The 25,662-nt window shown below is 46.0% G+C and overlaps 1 pseudogene; it reads left to right on the forward strand.

The window, feature by feature from the left end:
- Positions 1-22,505: 22,505 nt before the first annotated feature.
- Positions 22,506-25,169, forward strand: LOC121048411 (annotated as a pseudogene).
- Positions 25,170-25,662: the final 493 nt, after the last annotated feature.

A 25,662-nucleotide genomic window follows, 5' to 3' on the forward strand; every position in this document is an offset into this window, starting at 1 on the left:
AAGTGGCCGAGTGGGCTAACGCGTCTGAGCTCGGAGCGTGGAGCGAAAGCTTGCGCTGGGAACCTCCTGGGTTCGATCCCCGCCGCCCCCGCCCGTTTCGATCTGGATGAGTTTCGTACCGGCACGCGTTCGTGTGATCACTACTGCGTGAGGCAGGTTAAAAACCCCAGGTTGGCAGTTGTACTGCACTGGCTAAATTTCTCATCTACAGCTAAGAGACCGATTACCCGTCGAGGCGCTTCTCCATCAAGGCTGTATAAACATAAAGAGCAAACCATTTTTTTTTTCTACGGAGGAGGCTTTGTTGGATGGAGCCTTCCTTTTTTTTTTACTCCTCTTAGCCCTCGGTGATAATGTCAACAGCGGCAGCGCAGACTCCGACTGGCGATCCTGTGAGAAGAGACAGCGGCGTTATCTCTGACATTGTTGTACTTAGGGCAAGCGTGTGGTGTTATCGTCAAATATACACGTCTTTATCCGCACCAAGGAACCTCCTGTGTTTCTAAGTGGTACCCCCAAAGGCGAAACCCACAAACTCCAGTGGATAAATCAATTCGGTTTCTTGATTTGGAGCTGCAATTTTAAACAGGGCATCTGTGTGTGCAATACCAAGCACGATTGGGTAAAGGGTTTTTTCCCTATGAATCCGAACATCAAAAAAAATAGTAAGCAAGGAGTGGCCATCACAGCCCTCTCCGCAAGCCTAAAGAAGACCTGCCTACACCAAGTGCAACAAGACTTTGATACCATAATTTGCCGACTTCACGATGCCGGGTATCCAACACGCTTATTAGCCTCCATATGCGAAAAAGCTTTTCCTCGCTGCCAAGAAGAACAATGATCAAACTCAAGAACCAGCAAAAAAATCCAACAAGCCCTTTCCAGTGGTCACGTATATTCGTGGGGTCACCCGCAAATTCAAAAAGATAACGAACCGCAAAAGTTTCAAGCTGTGGGCTCGGCGCCCTGAGAGTCTTTTTTCTTGTGCCGCAAGATTAGTCAGGCACAAACAGGCAAGACACACATGTGTGACACTGCAGGCACAGGGTAAACCACGTTCAGTGCAAAAAACAAGTCGATTACAATATATAGTTGACATGTGGGCGCTGCTATATTGGACAGACCGGGCGCTGCATGAAAAACCCTGCAGATTATCATGTAGGCAACCTTAAAAACCTCGCGGGACCAGGACATCTGGTTGCCCATTGTCGAACTTGCAAATGCGAAGTAAAGCTTGAGCAAGCCCGCGTCGTAGGGCACCATAAAAACATAATTGATAGGGAGATGTTGGAGACCTTGCCTTTAGAAAACGAAGAAGAAAACTGCGCGAGCTCCGCGCCTCAATAACCATGCAACCACAAGGAATGTTCTCTCTGCAAGGCGCCCTCCCTGCTCAAATGAAAAAGTAAGAAGGGGTAACACGTTTCAGGATAAAGACAAAAAAAGCAAAGGGATATGCATAAGAATTAGTAGAAGAGGACGACGGTTTGGTAGAACAGTTGGTAGTCCAGGGGTGCTATTCTGGTCACAAACGGTCACGTTCGTGTTTCTCGAAAACTCCTCCCCCCCCTACGAACCGCGCGCTCCTATTGGCCACAGCCCGCGTGATAATTCCACGCGGTTCCCATGGGAACGCTCGCGAAACACGAAAGCAACTGTTTGCCGCAACTGTCACTCTTCGAGCTCGAACCGTGACGACAAAGTGACGTATGACCACGTCCGACCTACGTAGCACATAGCGGAAGTCGCGTAACTAGATTAACTGCGGTATTACTCGACACACCCTACTCTCTGTTTCACTATGAGTGCGAGCTAGTGCGGGTGTAGGAGCTACAAGAACGTGCTCCGGGCTTTCAACGTCCCTGTCGAGCAGGAGCGCTTGCGCAGTGCAAACCAACGTTCGTGCAAGCATCGTTTAGGGTGATGTGCTCGTGCTTTTAACTTCTTTTTCTATTGCACGAAGGGGAACAAGCTTTGGGCAGGATTCTAGAGCGTAGAAAATGGCGGCGATGCTTGTTGCGCAACGATGGCTCGACCAACGCGTACAATGACGGGTTTTCCGCGAGCACCCGGTAGCCTTCGCGATGCACAACGACTGTTTCTGACGACAATACCGCTTGTCGAAAAGCACCGTGTGATCGCAGTGTGACCAGCTGCGCGACGAGAGACGGCGACGATGAGAGATGATGATCGTCGAGCAGCTGCAGATTAATTCAATCGCACTGAGATTTTTCGCAGCGGGGAACTACAAGAGCGCGGTTGCCACCGATGATCACATAGCTAATGCCCAGTGGATGGTGATCAGAGCCGTGACGGCCGTCGCGAGTGTCGCTGTCAACCGGCTGGGAAGAGACGGCTGGGTCGACGAAACCCCGAACCGAGGCAGCTGAGGCATGTGCGAAAGAAGGCTTTTGTCGCCACCACGACAAGCACACCGCCATCGTGGGGTGCGTTGACGGAACCTAGAATCTAACAGAACCTTCGTCACGATCATCATCGGTCTGAAGGAGATCGTCACAGTTCTGAAGGACTCCAACACTTTTCCGCAAACACCACTTTGTCATTAACAACTTGGTGGTAAGTTGACGTTGAAATTTCAGGGTTCCTACAGCTTCGAAGTTAGTGCACGCTTAGTACCTATGTCTTCAGTTGACCATTTGTTGCAGTTGGTAGCTACTGTCAATCACGCAATAAAATCTGGATGGGTTGCTGATGGCATTTTATTGTATCAACTAGATATTTTACCTTTTCACGCCAAGCTTCTGGAATTCCATGTCAGTCATCGGACAGTCATAATAAACACTTTTCGATGCCCTGCAATGAACTACGAACAGTGTGTCCTAAAATGAATCGTTAGTTGTTTAGACAGCAGGAGTTTAGTCTGACGGAGCATGGTAACCATGGTACCCACTGTAGACGAGAAATTTAGCCAGTGCAATCTTGTGGATGGTCGTCATCTCCATGACCAAGAAAAATAATAAAGATACAATTGTCCTCCATTCAACACCCGTGTGTTTAATGTAAAGGTTATCATACAAATTAAAAAGATTGTCGTTTCAAAAGTGACAGTAACTCGTGAAATAATAGAGTAGTGTGAGCTGGATTTTTTTTTACTTTGCCTGTAATGCAGAGCAAATACGCACTGTTAAAGCAGAGTAGATGTGTGAAGGAAAGACGAGCATATGTACTAAAGAAAGAACCGCTACGTAACGTGAAAAATGTCAGCAACTATCTTAGCATTGTGGTACGAGTTCAGTGGCTCTGCACATGCTTACGGCAGCCTGTGAATGTAGGATGCTCCCCTTATGGTATCATCCAGTGGCAAAGCCAGGGGGGGGGGGCTTATCTTCGCCCCCCCCTCCCTCCCCAAATCCGGCGAGCCCTAGAATATACACACAAATTTCGACACCCCCCCCCCCTGCTCCCCAAGTCATAAACATCCCAGCCACCTTAACCCCCCTCCACCATCACCCCCTTAAAATTTCTGGCTACGCCAGTACTATCAACAGCACTCAATTTATAGTCAACATTATCAAGATAAGCGAAATTTTCTTTATTTTATGCACCATATAGGCAGTGTTTCTGTCTTTATATGCGTGCAGGCAAAGCACACACTGTAGAAAACACTTGTGTGAAGCCTGCGTTCACAATGCAGTCCCCGTCAAACGTTCAAGGCGTTAACGAATTCCACAAATTAAATTTTCAACGAAACGCATTCGTTTTGCAAAATGCTGGCAAACTTACGTTGCGTTTTACATCATTCACCTTTGTCGTCCGATGAATCAGCAGTCAGCACTACACAAACCTCAATGAGCTTGTGGTTTGTTTTCTTGCCGTTGGGGCGATCGCTGGCGGTCGTGGCGGCGGCACAATTCTTTCTCAGACCGTTGGCTGCTTCCTCCGTGCTCGCGGAAACGTGGTTTCCTTTGTGTAAAAGGGAGGTTTTGAATCTTGATGCATGGCAACGCTGAATGAAGGTCTATTACTGTCTTCATAATCTCAGCAAGGCTACCGTACGAGCCACAACACCACCACGCACCACTTTCAAGCTTCATAACACCGGCACAAATAGAAGCCAAGTCTTGCATCTCGCCAAGTGTTATATCGGAGACGTTAAACGCCAGCTCACTGTGCTCTTCGACCCGGTCCTGCCGCCGAATGGGCTCATCCAACAGCACCAAAGCATTCGTGTGCGCGTTGACCGAGTGACCGATCGCATGTCAAACCCCAGCCGCGGACGATCCGACGAGCATCGCGGCCATGTTCTTTCGAGTTTAACTCGCCAAGGGTACGGTTTTCGAGTTAAAACAATGCAAATAGACCCGTGCATTCTTGTTCTTACGTCATTTTGTCGTCACAACCCGAACTCGAAAAATGACTGTTAGCGGCAAACAGAGGCTTTCTAGTTTCACGAACGTTTCCATGGCAAAGAGCGTTGAATCGTCACGCGCAATGAAGCCAATGGGATAGCGAGGTACCTATGTAGGGAAGTGTAAAAACGTGGAAGCCGTTTTTTTTTTTTTTGTTTTTTTTTTTACACGAGCTTTTTTGCAAATATAAAAATAAGTAAAAAAAGACTGTCTGAGATTATGCGGTCGCGTCCATTTCTTCAGCGCCGAAAAAAAAGAGCATGGCTTATGGGGACTACCGTCGTAATCACTGCGGTGAGCAAAGGGAGCAAAGCATTATTAAAATTGCACGAAAAAACTTTCCTGCATCATCCACAGCATGTTCACAACCGGTGCACTCTGCGTCGATCTCATGACTAGCCATATATTACCACAGAGTCGTCGTCAGCTCTGTATCCATTTGGAGTCTCCTTCACAGGCGAACAGGAAATTTCATTTGCAGCTTATGTTCACGGCGGCTTCACAAAGGATGGTCGGTGTCGCAGCGTACCTTCACACAATATTTTCTTCTCGTAATGCCATCCGTATCGTGTAGAAACAGGGAAAGCAACCACGCAAGCGAGACACAAACACCACAAGGTCGTTACCGCGGTTTGCGCCATGTTTGTTTTCAAAGACCGTAGCGAAAGACTTCGAGAAAAAAAGCTGAGATATCTTAGCTAAATTTACTTTGCGGCATATATATTGAAATAATCTTTCGTATTTTATAAAAGGATAATATTATTTTTCTCTGTTTCCTTCCATTTTCCGGAAGGTAGCCTTTTCTCCGTTATTCGCTCGTTCTAAGTCCCGGAGGAAAGGAAGAAGATAACAAAAAGAACAGGGGGAAATGCGGGGATTTCTTCGCCCCGACTGGGTGGACGCGTCACCGCAACGTAGGGCATCGTCAGATTCTAGCTGACCGCGTGCGTGAACCCGAACGTTGGGGCGGAGCCTCAAACAAGAATCATTCTAGTTTGAGGCTCCGCCCCTTCTTTCTCGATACGTCACAACTCGAAAGGTACCCGTTTGCGACCAGAATAGCACCCCTGCGGTCGGTTCCCTTTTCTGTTTCTCCTTCCTTCATTCTTCAGCTGGTCCCACCCGTGGTGTATAATAACAAACAAGACCGGCCGAACGACCGGGCGAGGGAACATTCTCGGTCCTTACGCTCCTCCCCGTCTGGAAACTTAGCGGTCTATTGTGAGAGTCAGAGATGTGGGTGCTCTGCAGTGTTTAATGAAATCAAGATTTTAGACCGCCATAAAACTAAGTATACTCGTAGACTGACGAAGCTTTTTTTATTACCAAACCTTATGCGGGCATGTGCATAAGTGTTCCGTCACTTGCCCTGGTTAGTGATGAAATAAATTTTATCAGAAAGTCCGGTAAATACGTGTAGCCACGCGTCGGCTTGATGGGAAGATGACGTATTATCGGGTCGATTGCTTGTATGCTTATCTCTTTTGAAGTTTACATGCTGAATTGCGCAGAAGTAAAATTTTCAGTTGTAAGTCAGCGCTGTGTCTGTGTGTTTCGTTTTACTGGTCCTTCGTCTTTTTGCGCTGTTTTCACCCATTCAATATAACACACTGGCTCAGCTCAGTCCTGTAGTATATATTACATCATCTAACATTAATGTCATGCCTGCTCCATGCATACTCAGCCTGGTGGAGGTGAAGCCATACTTTTTTCTACTATCAGGTGAGATTGCGTTAGATTGTTGAACGTGTTAAACTTGAAAGGTTGCAGAACAAACATACATTGTATAGAAGATAACCATGTTTTTCTGCCTTGAAAGTTACAGCCTAATGGCAAGCAGTGTTCACACATTATAAATTTGTTCTTAAATTGCATTAGCATAATTCTTTCTAAAATTATTACCGCTCAAATGCTTGTGCGAGTTGTGATAAAGGGTATCGCTTTTCCTCCCCTTCTCCTCCTCCCGCTGAATTTGTTCATGGGTGGCGTGACACGAAGTCACGGGACGTCATTCTCCCCGCTAAATTTAGCGGGGAAACTAAATTAGTTTTGAGGTCTCGTGACGTAAATTTCCTCGCTAAATTTAGCGGGTTACGTTTTTCCCTCACTTTAACGGGGAAGTTGACGTCACGTGACCTCAACACCAATTCAATTTCCCTTCGAAAAAAAGCGGGAAAATTGTCGTCACGTGACTTTATGTCACGTCACCGCTGAACAAATTTTGTTTCGCCGCTAGATTTCGCGGGAAAATTGACGCCACGTGATCTCAACACCCATTCATTTCCCCGTTAAATTTAGCGGCGCGATTACACCGACGGCGACGGCGACGCCGCGAAACGTGTAAACGTGCACCTAAGAGCTGCGCTCAGAAAATTTGGTAAAGTTTTTTAAGTGAGGGTCATTTTAGATGATTTTGTGCTAAGTACAGCGCCTTTCTCAGGATTGCCGTCAGCTGCGTTTAGAGGGAGGGAGAGCTATAAAGAGGAAAAATGCGTTCAGAATCCGCGGTGCACCGCCCCCATGAAGCCCAAGAAGGAGTTAGGCAACGTGCCATATCAAAAGGGACACGTTAGATATTTTAAGAGTCCCAAGTGTGGGTCCAGGCAGAGGTGGATCGCCACGCAGAGTTAGCGATCGCCACCAAAGAAGATGAAAGTGGAAAGAAGAGCAGAAGGAGAAAAAAGATGAAAGGAGTGAAGAAAGAGGACCTACTGAATGAACCTTACCTGGCTTTACTAGTGATTCCGTCTGCCAGAATCGGTGGCCGATGTGGTGTACTGCCCCACCATAGGGAACCAAAGGGTCCAAACCTACCCTAGGCTGGGCTTAGCCACCAGGATAAAATTTTCCGTGGACACGGGAAAGCCATGCACAGCCGGGCGTTGGTGGGCGAACCGACGGATGGCTTGGCGTCCGTGGTTACGCCACTCACCAAACATCTACCAATGTAGTTGCCCCCTGCTGGAAACCAGTCACGTGCTGCTCGTATTGCGCGATGGCGTGGATTCCTAACATTGAGTGCGCAATATATTCGCGTCAACTGGAGAAACGAAAAAAAAAACACACGCTTAAAGAAACAAACACAAACACGCTTGAGTTTACAAGAAACATGTACAAACGGGTTCACAAAAAACGCACACCCTCGCGAGGACAGGTATGAAACGAGACCTGTCCAGACTTGTTTTCGACCCCATGGTATGGCGTGTATATACTAAAACTTTTGGGGATCTACGTGAATTGCTAATTTACCAAATGTGTTTTATGCACGCAATGCTAATTTTCCTACAAGTTAGTGTACGCAAGCGTCACGTTCAAACAGAGCTCGAAGAAGCACACTGCACGCAACACGAGGGCCATTTAAGCGCTCCTTCCTCTTCGCTTGCTTTCTAGACTGTGTTCAAGGTACTTCCTTTTTCCTTACCCACTTACTGCACTTTTCCGATTCATGGATAGCCCCTTCTCCACACGTAACTTGTCCCGTCTGAGGGTAGTGTTTTCCTGATTCCTTATTTTTCCTAGTGGCGTTCATGTGCCGAGAAGCAGCCCTGGGATCCGGTGCAGTGGGAACTCGAGTGCCGGCGGGTGACCTTGCTGAGAACGTTTCTTCCTTTAAACGGACCTTACATGCAGGCTGGCGTGTGAGGTTATTCATTTGCAGGGTAAGCGTACACAACCGCAGCGCTCGTTCCGCGTCACTCGCCCCTCGGCAATAAGGCTTTATTTTTTCTTTGATACCCCTCGTGGCTTATTTTGTGGGACGCGACGAGTGGAACGCGGGAAATAACGTAATTGTTCGCTTCAGAGCGTGATGTCCGTTTCACGAAGGTTATCTCCTCCTTGTGGTTCTTGTCAGCGGGCCTAGTATGATGATACCTTGGAGGTTAGGAACGTTGGACCTTTCGTTGATAGTATTGCTAAGAAGAGCGACTGGTAAAACATACATGGATTGGAATAGAGTGCGATAACTGGGCATGCCTCAGTATGCTGCGCGAGAAATGTATTAAATAGAGCTGTGCGAGTTTGTATTTTTGTGTCGGTACGTGATTGCAACTACAACAGCCAAGCGAGAAAAAAAGAAGCGTGTGCAAAGTGTAAGTAGATCTGGTGCTTGTCAAGGAGCGTTTGAGTAACTGTGTTTGGCGATGAGTGTGCATAAGTGCGCTGCCATCGCCGTCATGTCACCCATATTTTATTACATTCTGATGACATCGCAGAACCAATGTATCGCTATCGATGACTAAGAAAAATGATGTGACAATAAAAGACCAAAATATTTTTATAAATATAGTTGATATTCATTGGCCGCCATAATTAACAGCGTTGTTCCCGCCGAACGCCTAGAACCAGCTTCAATTCACTCATTAGCAATGCTGGTGGTAACTGGGAAATATGGTAATGGTACGTGTCACCTCCAGAGTTTACGTGACACTGCGTTGCTTGGGGAAATGGAATTAGAAAAAAAAGAACAGGAAGGAAAGTATCGCAAAATGCATGTTCAAGCTGTATTCCGCCATATCAAGATCGTTGTTCTATGCAGGCAACAAATAAAAACTAGTTATGACCATGCATTCAAATACGGCGTCCAGGTAATATCACCCATACATAGATAATCAAGCGAAACCGCATGTTTTGCAAATAGTGTTTTGAAAAATAAAACGTCCTGAATCCCTTTCCAACGTCAGGAACTATTTGGGACATTTATATTTTGTGCAAACAAACACACGTTCAGTACTTTATTGTGAATAAACTGGAAAATAGGCTTTCCAGTTTGGTAAAACAAGCATAGATGGTTTCCAATTCTATGATTCTTTCTCCTGTGCAGTACTACATTTTATATTGCTTAACGCTGGACCGCAGATTCGGCGGTACCATCCTGGCGTGCTCAAGTTATCGCCCTTGCCAGAATGCCAACCACGCTCCTTAAAAATAACAGTGATTCCCGTTTGTGGCGGACCAATCAGAAGGGCGACCACTCCGAACTACAGTCCAAGCTCGGTGGAAAACATACGTAAAGTAAAATTTCGGCCTGAAACATAAATTCTGCGAAGTGACAGGGAGCGGACGTTTCAGATGCTCATATAACGCTCAATGTCACATGTCGTCACCCAGGCAGCACACCCTTGTTGGACCCCCGTTGGCCCAATGTTGGCAAAAAATGGTTCCAATATTGGTCTGACGTTGGCATTTTCAAAAACGCCACCCGATCCAATAGTGGTCCAACGTTTGCCAACGTTCTAGCCAACGTTGGACCAACGTGATTTGCGCTTTATTATCCAATATTGGCATAGAGGTTTCAACGTTGGCTGAACCAACATTGGCACCCACCGCCATACACACTGGCTGTTCCAACATGGGCTTAAATATTGGCATCCAGTTTAATACGCTGGCTATTTTTTGCATCCATTATCTATGTCATTATTGGATGCCATTTTTCAGCCAGTGTTGTAACCAGCGTCACAAAAACAGTGCAGAGAACAAAGCAAGTATCTTGCCCTCTTTCCTCAAGCACTGTTTTCTTTCTGATACTAAAATCTAATAAATGAAGCACTTTTACCGTATATGGAAACTTTAGAAATCATTAAAGCATGCAAATGAATTGTTCATAATGTTTGACAGTTCATCATTTATTTAAACCGAATAAAAGGATTTAAAACATTGTACAATCAGGGGGGCCTAGGCAGGCTCGGCTGCAGGATCGGCGGCAGGCTCGGTACTGGACAGGGCAGAGGGCTGGGTAAAGGGATTCCACACAGGGGCCTGGCCACAGGATTTTGAAAGAGACAGAAGGGGGCGTTTGGATTCAGGTGAAGAGTTCCAGAGGCTCTCAGTTCTCTCTTACGCTTGTTAATAATGAATATCAAACTAAAACATAGCTTCATTATTAATCGCCGCCCTTTAAATAACTATTCGATTAAACGGTTCAGTTGATCTTCAAGTATAAAATCTCGAAAGGCCTACCGACTTTTCTATGTTGACTTTTCCATATTATAAACTTTTTTTTCCAGTGAATTATTTTTCGTTATTTTGTATGTAAAAAACTGAGTACTGCCTTCTAAAATAAACAGATGCGCAGGTAAGACACCGAGGCCGGCTTGCTGGAATCAGTGTCTCAGCTGAGACTGGGTGAAAGAAAGCACTGTAAAGGCTGGGATGCGCGAGCGTCTTGAGTCGAGGTTTGAGTCCCGTTCAGCTTGTGCGATGGCTTTGACAGTGCTTTCGTTTCCTCCGTCTCAGCTGAGACGCTGCTTCTAGCAAGACGGCCCAGGCGTTTACTATTGCTTGTTCGTCCGACTTGTCCTTACTCAGAGCTCGATGGATCTAGATTAAAATATTCATAGTAATTTAAAAAAAATAATCAAATAGTTCGAAGGTTATTTCATAAACTGCTCAGCTCTACTCTTGCTACATCATGGCGTCCCTTAACCTTTCATCTAGCTTTAAAAAGTCTTAAGAATTACAATCTCGCTATTTAAGTTCACATCGATATTTCTACGTTGATTTCAAAAAGAAAATAAAAGGTCTTTAAGATTTACGGTTTTTGCGGCACGGAAGTATGTAGCTATAAATGTACCCGGTATTGCCTCCATAATATGGAAAATTTATAAATCCAACCGCTGGCCTCCCTCTTCAGCTGATTAGTGTCAAACGCACTACTAAATTAAGAGTTCAATAAATACCCTGTTATACGTAAGAACCTTACAGTTGAACAGAACTGGATGTTTGAATCAATCAAGAATTTAAAATAAATCACGCACATAAAATAGCTTGTCGTGTAAAGACAATTACACTCGCAGAGCGCCGGTGACATAACTGACACTCCACTCGCACCCAACAAGCCGAACCTTGGCAAAAAAGGATTACTCAACGCTCTGTGGTATTCGGCTTTGAACATACCGGGAGGACTTTCTACTACAGCACACATCTACCACCCAGACGACAGCCATATTTTAACAAAAAAAATGAAATAAAAATGACTTCAAACACAGAAAAAACCAATCAGAACGTCTCTCACGGTCTATTAGAATAAAAAGCACTTACAAATAGTGCTGTACAGGGCCTTTCGGGCCTGTCGCTGTGAATTACACGTTGAACTCGTTGGAGATTCCTGGCACAGAGTTCGACACGGTTCAAACTCATCGGATAGTGACAAAACGTACATTGCGTAGCAAGAATACCTATCCCCATGGTCAGGAGGACCTTTCCTTGTCACTCACATGGAAGAGAAGGCGGTCCGTCGTGCCTTCGGTCCTTCGAAGCTAGTGGTCACATGTATGCCCACAACAAAGGAAGATCACCGATGTGTAGGCGCTGTCGAAAGAACATCCAAGGTTCTGGCAATCCGCATGTTGAAGATCGTGAATGGCGGAGATGCCGAGCCGCTTCGCCCGATAAAAAACAGTCTGCTCAGCAATCAGATGCACTCAGACAACTTAGAAACTGGGTCCGGACATTTCATCGAACGCCGTTTCATCGAACGCCGTTTCATCGAAGCCGTTTCATCGAACACCGCTTCATCGAACGCCGTTTCATCGAATGCCATTTCATAGAAGCCGTTTCATCGAACGCCTTTTCATCGAACGCCTTTTCATTGAACGCCTTTTCATCGAACGCCGTTAAAACCTGTAATATTTTTTGTAATTTATTTATATGTTTATATACAATTTAATCTAATTATTCCTGTTTTTGTTTTGTTTTTTTATCACAGCGTGCAGTGACGAGATAAGTTCCATTGTGAACATATCCTGCTTCAAGAAGAAACCTCTATGAAACAATGACCCATCCCCATGTCACACGAAACAATTAAAAATGAGACAAAAACACAGAAACCACGATGTGCTTTCCGGGAAGCGGGTAGTGTTTTATTGTCTGACAGCGTGTACGTGTAACCTTGGGTTATGTGAGGATCCGCAAGGGTTCTGTCTTCTTGGGTGACAGAGTACACCCAGGTCTTCACTATTGTCTGGTGCGGGTCGGCCTTCTTCAGAAGGCGTCCTGAAGATCATTTATAGGCAAAAGGGTCGGTGATAAAGATTACAGTGAAGGGGAGGTGGTTCCAGTCTAGGCTTGTTTTGGGGACAAAGGACAAGAGAGAGAAAAAAGTGTGTGGTGAACAGTAGCTTATGTTACAGAAAACATACTCTGTGGGCCGAAGTCACTACACATAAAGGGCAACACAAACTGAAAGACAAACCGATGTCTTCTTTGTAATTTACCACAAAGAATCCGGGATTCACAAGCTTCATGTTCGAGGTGGGCTATGAAATGGTTCACTCGGTAAGGATTCGCACTCTTGACATGGAGATGCGGGAGACCACGCGTTGCAAGCCGAAGCTCTGTCTCGATGGCATACGTAGCTGACAAGAAAGTCGACTGCCGGGTTTACTGGAAATGTGAACAATATGGTGAATGTCGGGGTCGTGTCGTTACTGTACGCGATGCATTTAATGGGGAGCACGAGGTCGTCTCGTTGAAACCCAATGAGAGCCACCGGCCAGACTCTACCCGGACCGATGTGCTCGAAGCAGTAACAAGCATCCAAGAAAAGGCGCTCCGAAACACCAGCGCACCGGTCCAGATTGTTCAGGTATGTTTTGTGTATTGCCACTGGCTCACCCCTGCAAGCATCTAGACTGTGTAATAAAAAGCGAAAACGACTAAGAGGAAAAGAACAGGGCGGGACAGAACACTTACATCGGTCGTAAGTAAGCGCCCTGTTCTGTCCCCTTCTTGTCTTCTCAGTCCTTTGCGATTTTAACACACAGTCTTGATGCTCAACCAACTAGTTACTAGCCCATCAAATGATCTTGATGCACCCCCGCGAACTTTTAACGCCTAAAAATTTTAAGAGCGAGAGAAACAAAAAATGCGTGTCGTTATAAAAGTCACGTTATATATATTATGTGCGATATCTGATGAATATCCTGCATAAATATAACCACAAGTTAGCTTGTGTATAACGCTTTTCATCTTGTCTTTCCCCAGCAAATTGGTGGGGCCACGAATCCTGAGGGGAGCCTGTCACTTCCAGCTGCGGACGCTCTAGGAAAGACGATACGCAGGAAGAGGGCGTCACTGTTCCCCCCAGGGCCACCCAACTTGGCCGGTCTGGTAATTGCTGACCCTTTCGACAAAATTGACAGGGAACGAGACTTCCTGCAGCTGGACGATACGGCTCCAGACGGAACGCGCGTCATAGTTTTCGCGACTGTGGAAAGCCTAGGCCACCTTTCACAGGTAAATATGTCGGTCATATGTGACACGTGGAGAGACTGACTTCGGGTTGTGTGTAGCTCTGTCTATTCTAATTATTATTTTTCTTTCAGTCGCCAACGGCTCTGTGCGACGGGACCTTTAAGACTGTGCCGCGCTAGTTTTATCAGCTTTGCACATTCCACGGCGTCAAAGTGATCGGAGGGCGCACGGTCACTTTGCATCTGGTTTACAACCTGTTATCTTCGAAGACCGAAACTGCTTACCTGCACCTCTTCAATGTAAGCTCGATGTCATCAGCTGTTCGACGATAACTATACCGGGCGTTTGATTTTATTCAAAGGCATTCTTTATGCAAAGCGCTGCCTAAGAGCATATATGTGATAAATGCGAGGTAATTAAAAATGTTATTAAGATATTTAAATAATTTTTCAACATATCACGGCGATTACCCTTCATCTAAAATCCCCATATACCGATAAATCCATAGTAAAGACGGCACTCGTCTAACTCGCGCCCTCTTTTAAACAAAGTCTGGTCAAATTATTTCAAGCACTCTGTATATGCTAACGTACAATAATAGCTACACATTTTATGTTTTATTTTTATTTGAAAACTCTAATGTTGTGTTCATGATTCATCACGCGGGCCCTTGCCGACATTGCCGGGCGCCATGGACTCCCCTTGTCTCCGGGGTTTATATTGTAACTGACTTTGAGTTGGCTGCGATTAACGTGTTACGTCGCGTGTTTCAAGCCAGCGTACTCCACGGCTGTTTTTTTCATTTGTCTCAAAATGTCTTCCGGCGTGTGCAGAAGACAGGAATTCAGACCTTGTACGTGAACGACGCCACGTTTGCGAGCTCAGTGCGGCAACTCTGCGCGCTATCCTTCCTGCCTTCTCACCGAATACGTCAGGTGCGTACGCATTACCGTTTCATTAGCAGTTTCGTACTTTTAGTCAAAATTCTAGGAGGTGTAATTATTAGTTTTCCTTTTTTTTTTTTATCCAGGCGTATGAAGAGATGAAGCCCAGCTTTCCAGCACAGGCAGCTGCGCTCCTGAAATGGTTTGAGAATAACTACGTGGTCGGGAAACCCCGGACACTTCCCAACGGCCTGGTCGTGCGCGCGCCGCCAAAGTTTCCCCCTGACCTGTGGTCCGTACACCCGCTCATGAACCAGGGCCAGCCGAGAGGAAACAACTCTGTAGTGAGTTGGCAGGCGCGTTTCCTGGAGGTGGTAGGACGTGCACACCCGGGGATCTGGAAATTCCTGGTCTGCATGGCCGCCGAACACCAGGCCACCGAGGACAAACTGGAGAGAATGCTTCGGAGCCAAGAGCCGCCCCGTCAGAAAAACGACGACCAAAAAAAGGAACGAAAGGATCGCTATTCTGTGCCAAAATCGACGCAGCATGAGCGTACCAGATTTTCTCAGAGCGATTGCTCACCATTTCAAACACTAAAGAGTGTGCACTTGTAACATGGTAGCCTATAGTGTAGAGAAATAAAAGACATACAATTCCAACGCTGATCCTTTTTTTTTGCTCGCTGTAACCCAAATGCATGTGACATGTCGGCAGACTCTTTGTGCAGCTTTTTTCTCTATAAAATTTGATAACAAAAAAAATTAAAGCAGACAAGTTCAATTTGAGCATAACGTTGATAATCAGAGTATCGTTAGATTTTATTTTTCGTGTTCTTCTAAAGAGTATCGTTATATTATAAGGGTGCTGTCATGGCATTTAAATGTTTTTCGTGAGTAAACCAGCGTAAGGGTGCAAACCAGCTGGTGTGAATTACACATTACTGCAAACCCCAAGACAGCAGGTAAAAAACGACACAGAACTTAAAAGTGTTTTAGGTGTCTGTCTTTTACCTGCGGTGTCCTGGTTTCAGTCATGCACATGAGTAAAGCTTTTCAATAAGTGGCATATACAATTGTTTCTATTTCTAGTAATTTGACACCACCTTGAGAAAAATTTCACAAGTGACTACCTTAGTCTTAACAAATGCAAATAAAACACCTGCAAAACACCGTTGTGCCCCAAACCTTGGTGGAGAGAAATTCGATGAAACGGCCCTTAGCGATTCAATGAAACGGCGTTCGATGAAACGGCGTTCAACGAAACGTCCGGTCATTCGATGAAACGGCGTTCGATGAAATGTCCGCTACAACTTAGAAACGGACACCACGGTGTCCTGATATCCGCACGATTATCTTGCCGTTCTTGTGCCTTGGAGAAAAAAACTACTTCTGCCACAAAAAAAAAAAAAAAAGCATGCATAAATTGCGAAGCGCATCTGCCAACTGCAGTTCGCCGATGCGCGTGTTGGAACTTGGAAATCGAGGAGACAGTCCCCACCGCCTTCAGTCGCCACCTTATCGTGTGGCCTTGATGCACGCGATCCCACTTTCTGTGTGCGTGGGTGCGTGTGTGTGCGTGAGTTTCGCGGTCTCGACCCCATCACCCCTAAGCTGAGGGTGTAGAGGAAGCTAAGAAGCTCGGTGAACCAATCGCAGGTCTATTTTTAATCACGTGATCACGCTTTCTCCCGTAACCACGCGCAGAGAGCGGTGCAGGTGATGACTGGTGCCGTTCCGAGGGCATCGGCGTCCGACCCTCCGTTGAACAGTTCTCTCTCTCGAATTCTTTTGTTTGTTTCTGTTGGTATTTGCTATCTGGTTGAATTAACCTGACACTGGGGTAGAGAAGAAGCATCAAAACGTAGAAGAGACAGAAAATAGACAGGACGACGTCTGCACCCTAACGATTTTTTCTGGCTATCCGGGTTTGCAAAAACCAAGGCAGTAGAGATTGTTTAGATATGATAACCCTACAGAAAGAGGACGAAAAGGGACTGAGAGACACGAAGCTCCGAAAGCAGCTCGGAGCCTAATGTCAAAATTAAAAAGAGACAATGATAAATGAAATGCGGAAAAAGGGGGCTAGACTCTAAATCAAGACCAACATCCAGCTAGACAATCCGGCTAGACTCTAAATCAAGACCAACATTGTCGTCTGCTATCAGTGCCTTGGCGCCATGTAGGAGGCATTCGGGCTCTTATTGTGGCTGTCAAGATCATAGAGTCAACATAACAATCTATTATGTTTACTCTACAACCCGGACATCGTTTTTCTTCTTTTTTTTTTCCAGTTGGCGGTCCTGAAGAGCCCACATCGCTGGAAACTCCTTAATATGCACAGTGAAGGAGCAAACCTGCGCCATTAAGTTCTGTACCTTGTTATTGTCTCGTTTACTTAGTAGAAAAGCACCTCAATCGCTCTTTGAAGAAATAACATAGCATTTTCAAGCGCTCGAGCAATTTCAACTTGTTGAGGCAAAACGAACACGCCTAAACCAGCCTATTCCAACATGCTTCTGTGCCAATGGCCAATGGTATTAAGGTATTAAGCCAATGGTATTAAGCCAATGGTATTGTCAGACTAACACACACTGACCAATATATGTCACTGTGTTCTTGAAATGACGATGAGCCTATAGTACCAACAGGACGACAGTAACCATTATAAGCTCGTGTTTATGCAACATTGCCAAGCCAACAGTGTTTATTTTATGCCAGTCCCCATCAAATATTGGAATGCCAACGGGACGGACAGGCCAACTTTGGCCATTGTATTCCAGTATTCATCCAGTGTTAGCAAGCCAACGGTACTGAAAGCCCAACATTGTCCAGTTTACGCAAGTATTTGTCCAATATTCGCAAGCCAATGGAACGGAAAGGCCAAGATTGACCATTTTATACCAGTGTTCATCCAATATTTGCAAGCCAATGGAACTGACAGGCCAACATTGTCCGGTTTACGCCAGTATTCATCTAATATTCGCAAGCCAATGGAACTTACAGGCCAAGATGACCCATTTTATACCAGTGTTCATCCAATATTCGCAGGCCAATGTAACTGACAGGCCAACATTGCCAATTTTATGCCAGTGTTCATCCAAATATTCGCAAGCCGATGGAACTGTCACGCCAACATTGTCCAAGTTTTGCCAGTGTTCATCCAATATACGCAAGCGAATGGAAATGACGGGCCAAGATTGCCCATTTTATGCCAATGTGCTTCCAATATTGGTTGGTCATTGAAGAAGCTAGGCCATCACTGAAGACTCTATATAATGGTATAGCCAATATTGGAAGCAGATTGTCTAAAGTGGACCATCATTCGACCTTTTTTTGCCAATGCTCTTCCAATATTGGCCCAACACCTTGTGCTGCCTGGGAATTATTCTTTTTTCGTTGAATTTTTTTAATATGTTTCAGCGTCGTCATTTTCCTAGTTGACGACTATCGCCTTTACGAGTGCTCTGCGAAAACAAATAGGCGCAACGGCTCTGATGCCAAGCCGCTACCCTCCGATCATTTCGGCGCGTGCCCAGAATGCTTTACTTCACGTGAATCTAGGCCCTGTACCAAAACCTGTCGTGGGCCTACGCGATGCTATCCGTAAAGGTGCCGCTATAGACCTTTCTGAAAACGAGCGTGTGGTCGGTGCCATCTTGAGTGTTCGTGCGTATGGCGCGTTCGTTCCTCGCTTTCCGAAGCGACGAACACGCACGAGCTGGGCTGTGAAGATCGCGCGCTGTACTGTGACTTTGCAAATATTTCAAAAATCTATACACCTGCGCAACGCGCGCGCGCGCAGACACGCGGCAAGGCGACGCGTCGTCGGTGAAAACTGACACTCGTAGAGTCCGGTGTCCTGACGCGGCCAACAAGAACGGCGCCATTTGGCGCGCACGGGCGTCGCCGCCGCAGAACGGCTGTGTTGTCATTTGCCTGTATGCGTTGCCCGCACGTTCGTCGGAGAAATAGCGCACCTCCCCCCCCCCCCCCCCAAAAAAAAAAAAAGCTTTTAGCCTTTCCATTCTGGTGAAGGAAGAGGAGCGGAGCTGTAGCTTTTGTTCTAGGCGGTGGCTTTCCAGGCGAGCGATCTGCTCTTCTTTCGCAAGGGAATCTCAAGCGCTCGACGTAGTGGAATTTTAGGCGATAGCGGCCTCGCGAAGGTTGCGGTACCATCGCCCTGCTGCGCACATCGGCGCTCGTTCCGTTTACGCTCTTTCTCCGAAGAAATGTTGCCGCCATTTATGAGCGACGGCAGCAACCAGTTGTCTGGTTGCCGAGTCTAGAAAGGTTGCCGCGATCTATGAGCAATGGCGGCAAGCAGACAACAGGCAAACACAACACTCTGGACAGCTAACGCCATCTATGAGCGACGGCGGCAACCAGAGTTTTGTGTCGACCACGGGTGTCGACATTTGTTTGGTATGGACACGGTCTTGGGGAAACCAGCCCTTAAAGGGGCACTAAAATTACTCTTTTTACTAATTTTTAATTTGCACCGAACCTGACCTCGCTGAACGTAGTAACTTAATGAAAGTTTTCGTTTCTCGGATTTCGCTTTATTCTAAAAATTGTAGGCGACTAAAATTAGAAAAAGAAGCAAAAAATAACCTCCTTCATGACGTCCTTGGTTGCTGGAGTGGCCGTAAACTAGAGGAGACTAGAGGAGTGTGGCAGCCGTGAGCGTTCAGCGAGCGCTCACGGCTGCCACACTCCGTGTCGACGGCTCGACAGGACGCCACTAAAGCACGTTCTGGCTACACACTAAACGAAAATATTCCCAGATGGGAGTACATCGCTTGTCCTCTAGCGCATTCCCTTATGGGACTTTTTTATACTCTGCAGGATGGGAGCTCAGAATGAACTCCCACGCAAGCCAGAGTTTTTTGGGGGGTGCAAGGGAGTATGTACAGAACTCTCAGCAGTACGGGAGTCTGTTCATGGATCAATGGGAGTATTTATTTACTTCCATCAGAGTGTTCCTATGTGGATCCAAGGGAATAATTCACATCCTTATGGGAGTTTTTACGTGGACTCACGGGAATGTTCCTTTACATCCACCTGGGAGTTTTTACGTAGATCCACGGGAGTATTCTTCCACATCCATATGGGAGTTTTTACGTGCATTTATAGGACTGTTCTTTCACGTCCATATGGGAGTTTTTACGTGCATTTATGGGACTATTTTTCACATCCATATGGGAGTTTTTACGTGCATTTGTGAGACTACTTGTTCACATCCATATGGAAGTTTTTACGTGCATTTATGGGACTATTCTCTCACATCCACCTGGGAGTTACTGCCGTGACCTAAGGGAGTATTCTTTCACATCCATTTGGGAGTTAGTACATGGACCCACGGGAGTCTTCTTTCACATCCTCCTAGGAGTTGTACACCTACGGCAGTATTCCTTCGCATCCATCTAGGAGTTTCTTCAAAGCCAGGAAGTGTGGAAGGAAAGGCATAAGCAGGTAGCATCATGCACGAAATAAATTTATTGCACTATGAATAATTTTTGCACATGTCGTATAACAAGAGCTCATTTTGCCTTGGGCGCAAACTGGCTTATACCCCGTCAGACGGCCACTTAAACAGCCTTCAGGGAAAATTCCTCAAAAAATGTCTGCAAACACCAAAGGGCACAGGCAGAGCCGAGATTGTGAACTGATTCGCCGATTCTTTGAAGGAATTCATTCCGAAGGCCATTTAAATGCCCGACTGACAGGGGTATTTATTACAATGTAGGGTACGCTAGGCTAACTGTGGTACACAAGCCACGATCGCTCTGTAGAAATTTATCAATTCCAGTGCCTTCACCTGTGGCTTCATGTAGCAGTCGGCAAAACCACGTTAAATGAAAGTCACCATCTTATGTGCCTTCTTTACATAGTGGATGTGGAAAATCCAGTAGACAGCAATGAGGTACCCAACATCCTGATGGAGCCATACCATAAGTTCAAAGTTCTTCCTTAATCAGTCCTAAAATATTAAAATAAATTACCTCAAACTTGACAGAATTTGATAAAACATATTATGAGAGTCACAGATTTTTCACCTCAGCTTATTTATGTTAAACACTCTGACTGCTCCTTCTTAGACGTTGCAGCTTGCTCGTTATATATAGTAGCGCCGGATGCAATTACTCTTCCTGCAATCAGTCCGCTGTTGGCCATTCTCTTTCCTGCGTAGTGCTGGAAGGGACCTGTAACCAAAAAAATGAAAGCCGTTTACAACTCCCTGTAACACCGAATTGGAGCGCAGCTCTTGAGGAGGAGGATGGAAGGGTACTGAGGGTTACCTGTTCTCGGGGCGGGGGGGGGGGGGGGGGGGGGTCATGTGACCTTGGGGGGTCACGTGACCCCTCAGAAAAATTTTTCCGCTAATTTTTTCCGCTAGAATTAGCGAGAAAATTTTTCCGCTAGGTTTAACGGAAAAATTTTTCCGCTAGACTTAGCGGGGAATTTTTTCCGCTAAATCTAGCGGGGAAATTTTTCCGCTAGATTTAGCGGGGAGTTTTCCCGCTAGATTTAGCGGAGAAATTTTTCCGCTAGATTTAGCGGGGAAATTTTTCCGCTAGATTTAGCGGAGAAATTTTTCCGCTAGATTTAGCGGAGAAATTTTTCCGCTATATTTAGCGGAGACATTTTTCTGCTAGATTTAGCGGAGAAAACTTTCCGCTAGATTTAGCGGAGAAATTTTTCGCTAGATTTAGTGGAGAAATTTTTCCGCTAAACCTAGCGGGGAAATATTCCGCTAGATTTAGCGGGGAATTTTTCCCGCGAGATTCAGCGGAGAAATATTTCCGGTAGATTTCGCGGAGAACTTTTTCCGCTAGATTTAGCGGAGAAATTTTTTCGTTAAATCTAGAGGGGAACTCTCACATCAAGTATGGTGTTCAGCTTGAGAAGCGCTTCACTTTGCTTTTTATTGTTTATCTCAACTAGGAGGTCTCCTGAGTGGAGTTTTTTAGCCTTGTAGGAAAACCCTACAAGCTGTTCAAGTACTTTGGCTACGACAAATGGTGAAAGCTTTGACACAGATTTCTGTTCATCGAGGGAATGAACAACGAAAAACTTCGTGAAGTTTTCTACCTCTGGTTCTTTTTCAATAGTCTTGTGTTCAGGGCAGCGCCTTTTAACGGCTTGCCCCGAACGGGGTTTGGAAGAGAGGGGCGCCATAAGAGGGCAAGGAAAGTTCGGAATCTGTGGCGCGCCGCCCACCACGGAGCCCAGCGAGGGAATAGGTAACACCCCATAACAAATATGGCTTTGCTGGAAGCATTACTCTATTAGCGCTACCCAGAAACTATAACCAAGTGTGGATCTGGACGAGAGTATCTGTAACCACCCAAGGTTAGCCCTTGCCGCCAAACGAGTTGAAAAAGGAAAGAAGGGAAATAAGAAGAGTGAAAAGAAGAAGAAGACAAGGGTGAAAGAAAGGAGGGGATAGTAGAAGTTGCGACTAGGCTGAATCATCCTGGTCGGGCCAAGCCAGGACTCCCGTCTACGGGAAGCGGGGGCCAAAGTGGTGTATTGCCTCGCCCGGGGGGCCCCGAAAGGGGCAAACCTACCCCGGGCTCGGCTCAACCACCAGTATGCCCTTTTCCCGGGACACGGGAAAGCCACGCACAGCCAGACGTGGGCGGGCGAACCCGCATGGCTCGGGGTCCGTGGAGACGCCACTCTCCAAACACCTGCTTTCATAGGTGCCCCCTGCAGGGGGCTTTGACCCTGAGGTAAAGCGTCAATACAGAAAAAAAAAAGAAGACACTTTAGCGGCTGTATGAGAGCTGATGTGCGGCAGAAACAAGCCGCTGCGTCTGTGCCACAAGCGCTCAGTGATTTGTTTCACCTGTTGCCTTTTGCGCCCCTTCACAGCAGCCTTCATGAGAAGGACGTTTCTGGGAGTTATCATTCATCGTTCTCACATGGGAACCTCATCTATAGCTGACCGAAGTGAAAAGCTGGGCTGTTTTATTAATATCACCAGAATTACTTGCGTAACGATTTTCCCTCTCGACTTTTCTAACACACTACAGTGCACTTTTTTAATACACATTGTGTGAATAGCGGAGGCAACATTTGGATGTTCCCTTCACAAACTTGTACTAATGCAACGGCTTTTCCATGTGGCAATAATTGCTTATCCCCTTATTCCCACCAGCAATAATTACTGTATACAGTGTTTAGTGAATCAGGTTATGAACTACTTGTTTCATGCATTACATTTGCCTTCGCAGGTTCCTCGCAGCCGGCCTCACGTTGAGGAGGGTGACGTTCAACTTCCTGGTGGGCAGGTCAGGTGCATGTCGCGTGGTGTCCGACGTCTGCGATGCACTATGGGACATACTACAGCCCCTGTACCTGACCTGCCCGCAGACAGCTGACGAATGGCTCAGGGTATGTTACGAGGTCTTGCTACAATCACGAGCCTAAAAGCATTAAGTGTATTTGGCCTCTGCAGACCAACGAGAGATCCCTAAAGTGGGGCAGTGAAAGGTGACTATCATGAAGTGTACAGTCATAGACAACATAAGTTGAAACGACGGAGCACGTCAGAGATACCAGCTAGCCCTGCCCTGAGACCAGGGCGCAAAAAAGAAACCTGTAAACCAGTGCTGCTTAACTCAACGTGATCATGCAACGAATATGCTTTCGCTGGTGCCAATATTACATGCCAATTTATAACTAAGTTAGCGGAAAGCACGGGCCGCTTCGGTGGCTCCGAGGCAAAGCGCCGGCCTACGGGTCCCCAGGTGGCGGCTTTAAATCCCGGCCGATGTGCCCGCATTCTGACGGAGGCTTATTGCGGAGAAGGCGCTGTTTAACCGAGCTTTCGGTTGCACGTCAAAAGATCTCCAGGCAGTCCAAATTAATCCTCAGTCCTCCGCTGGGCAACGAGCAACGAATGACGGCCAGTTGGTCGTCATTCGTTTGGCTCGTAGAACCCCCAAACATGACTTTGGAAAGCCCGGGTTAGTCGTAATAATAAATGCAAGGCGCATCAAATTAAACTCCAAACACATTGGAGGAACATGCCGAATCACAGTGGCGCAGCACTCTTGTCCGCACTCGCCGTGACTGTACTAAGGTACAACTGTAAAGGAACATTTCTTATACAGTTATTTGAAGTTGGAGAAGGCCAAAGTGTTTGCTAGCCTACCAGAGTATATGTGGTATACTGCAACTGTTCAAGTCTGGCAATGAAAAATCTAGAAAACACACGCAGACCAGTATGGGTGAAAAACAGAAAATGCTTTTTGTGGTCACGCTTACCATTCCTGTCAAAATTCGCTTGCATTATTTATTTCTGTACCCTTAGAAAAGAAAAAGAAAACCAGGAGAGATGAGCATGCTTACTATGCATTTCTTGGAAAAGTGAACTTTTTTAAAATCTCGTTATGCAGGTTGCTGCCGACTTTGAGGAACGCTGGAATTTTCCTCATTTCCTGGGAGCCTTTGACGGGAAGCATGTCACTGTGGAATGCCCCCAAAATCTGGCAGCCTTGACAGAAACTATAAAGGCACGTTCAGCAAGGTCATGCTTGCCGTTAGTGACGCAGATTATAGGTAAGTACACCTCTCCATTTTGCAACTTTAGGTAATATCAGTCAGCATCATCTGCACTTCCTTATTAAGAGGTTCAGGACAACGATTGTGTGGTTTAAGAATTGTTCACTGCTTATTTTAAGTTACTCAATTCTTTTGCATCATACACCATGAGTGACATTTTGGGTATCCCTGCTAAAAATTCCCATTACATCCAATCGGAATTCCAACGGGTATTAATCAGAACCACTTGGTTTTAGTAGGTTCCAGTTGGAAGCACTCTGGCCTCAGTGGGTCTCACCAATTTGAATTATTTTTCCACTTGGAACCTCAATGGGTTCCAAATGGTTCCTGTTAGTTCCCATTGGAGTGCCCAATTTGTTGTCCAGAAACCTAATTGGTACCAATGGAAAAATTACAATTGGAACCTGATGGGAATTTTTAACTGGGATACGCTGCGATGCCTCCTGGAATGAGGAAGTGCAACCTGCTAAGCACATATAGAATTGACTCCCAGGTGCATTTCGAGGGTTACAATCACTGATCAAAGTAAAGAAAGCATGTTCACTAAAATAGGACCACAATCTACCTTGCCTTAACTGCCACTGTGCATGATCACACTCGGTCCATTTCTTTTTACTATGCCAGAGGTTTAACAAAACAAAAAACACAGCAAGGATGTGTCGGTCATTTCATGCAGTTTGCAGAGACTAGGGCAAAGCGAAAGATAGACCTTAACATAAACGACAAACTGAAGCAAGTCCTTTTTATTTCCTTCTATTTTTGTTTAGGTTTCGGTATGTAGAACTTGGACATCATGGGAGCGAGAGCGACGGAGGCGTATTCTCACGGTGCAAGCTTCAAGAGCGGCTGCTACAAGGCCAGATGGGCATGCCACAAGACCAGAACGTTGGAATAGAGGGTCCTCTCCCTTATTTTTTTGTTGGTGACGAGGCATTTCCTCTAAAAACGTACATGATGCGGCCCTTTTCAAGAAAAGGTAAGTGCGCTGCATTTTGGAATTTTAATTTCGCTTCAAAGAAGGACCATATTAGCAACTGAAAGCAACCAAATTGCTAATGCACCATTTATATTACGAGTGTTGATCGACCCAAAGTTCATTTTCATTTTGTATAGACAATTTCGTTTCAGTCAAAACAGAAGTGGGACCACATCCTTGCAATCATAGAGGTCATGTAATAAACCTAGAAAAAAAAGGTCTGCCACCTCCCCATGCATTTCATTTGCCACCGTTTTCTGCACGTATGCCCCCGCATGCGCGTGGCATACAGGCAAATAATCTATGGTCCTGGTGCACAGAATATGGTACGTATAGGCGTTAGGTACAAGCATACGAGCACTTACATGATTGCGGATGTTAAAGGGATGGTGAACCGAAATTTGAAAACAATGCAGGAGCTGTAGGCAAGACAATGCAATCCCTACAACACTACTCGCAAGGAAATATCTCGAATCGACGGCCATATTTTTGGAAAAAAAGGTCGAGACTGAACCAGACCGACAAGGCGCGTGACCAAGATATATCGTTTCCTCCTCTGTTCGTTTCGCCCCCGCAAGGCGGCGAGGCAGAGAGGATGTGAGGCCGTTCCCTCTCCTTTTCGAAGAAACAAGACGTAAACATATCTGTCAAATACGCTTCCTTTT

This window comes from Ixodes scapularis, unplaced genomic scaffold (genome assembly GCF_016920785.2).
Source record: "Ixodes scapularis isolate PalLabHiFi unplaced genomic scaffold, ASM1692078v2 PGA_scaffold0__279_contigs__length_252992795, whole genome shotgun sequence".
NCBI lineage: Eukaryota > Metazoa > Arthropoda > Arachnida > Ixodida > Ixodidae > Ixodes > Ixodes scapularis.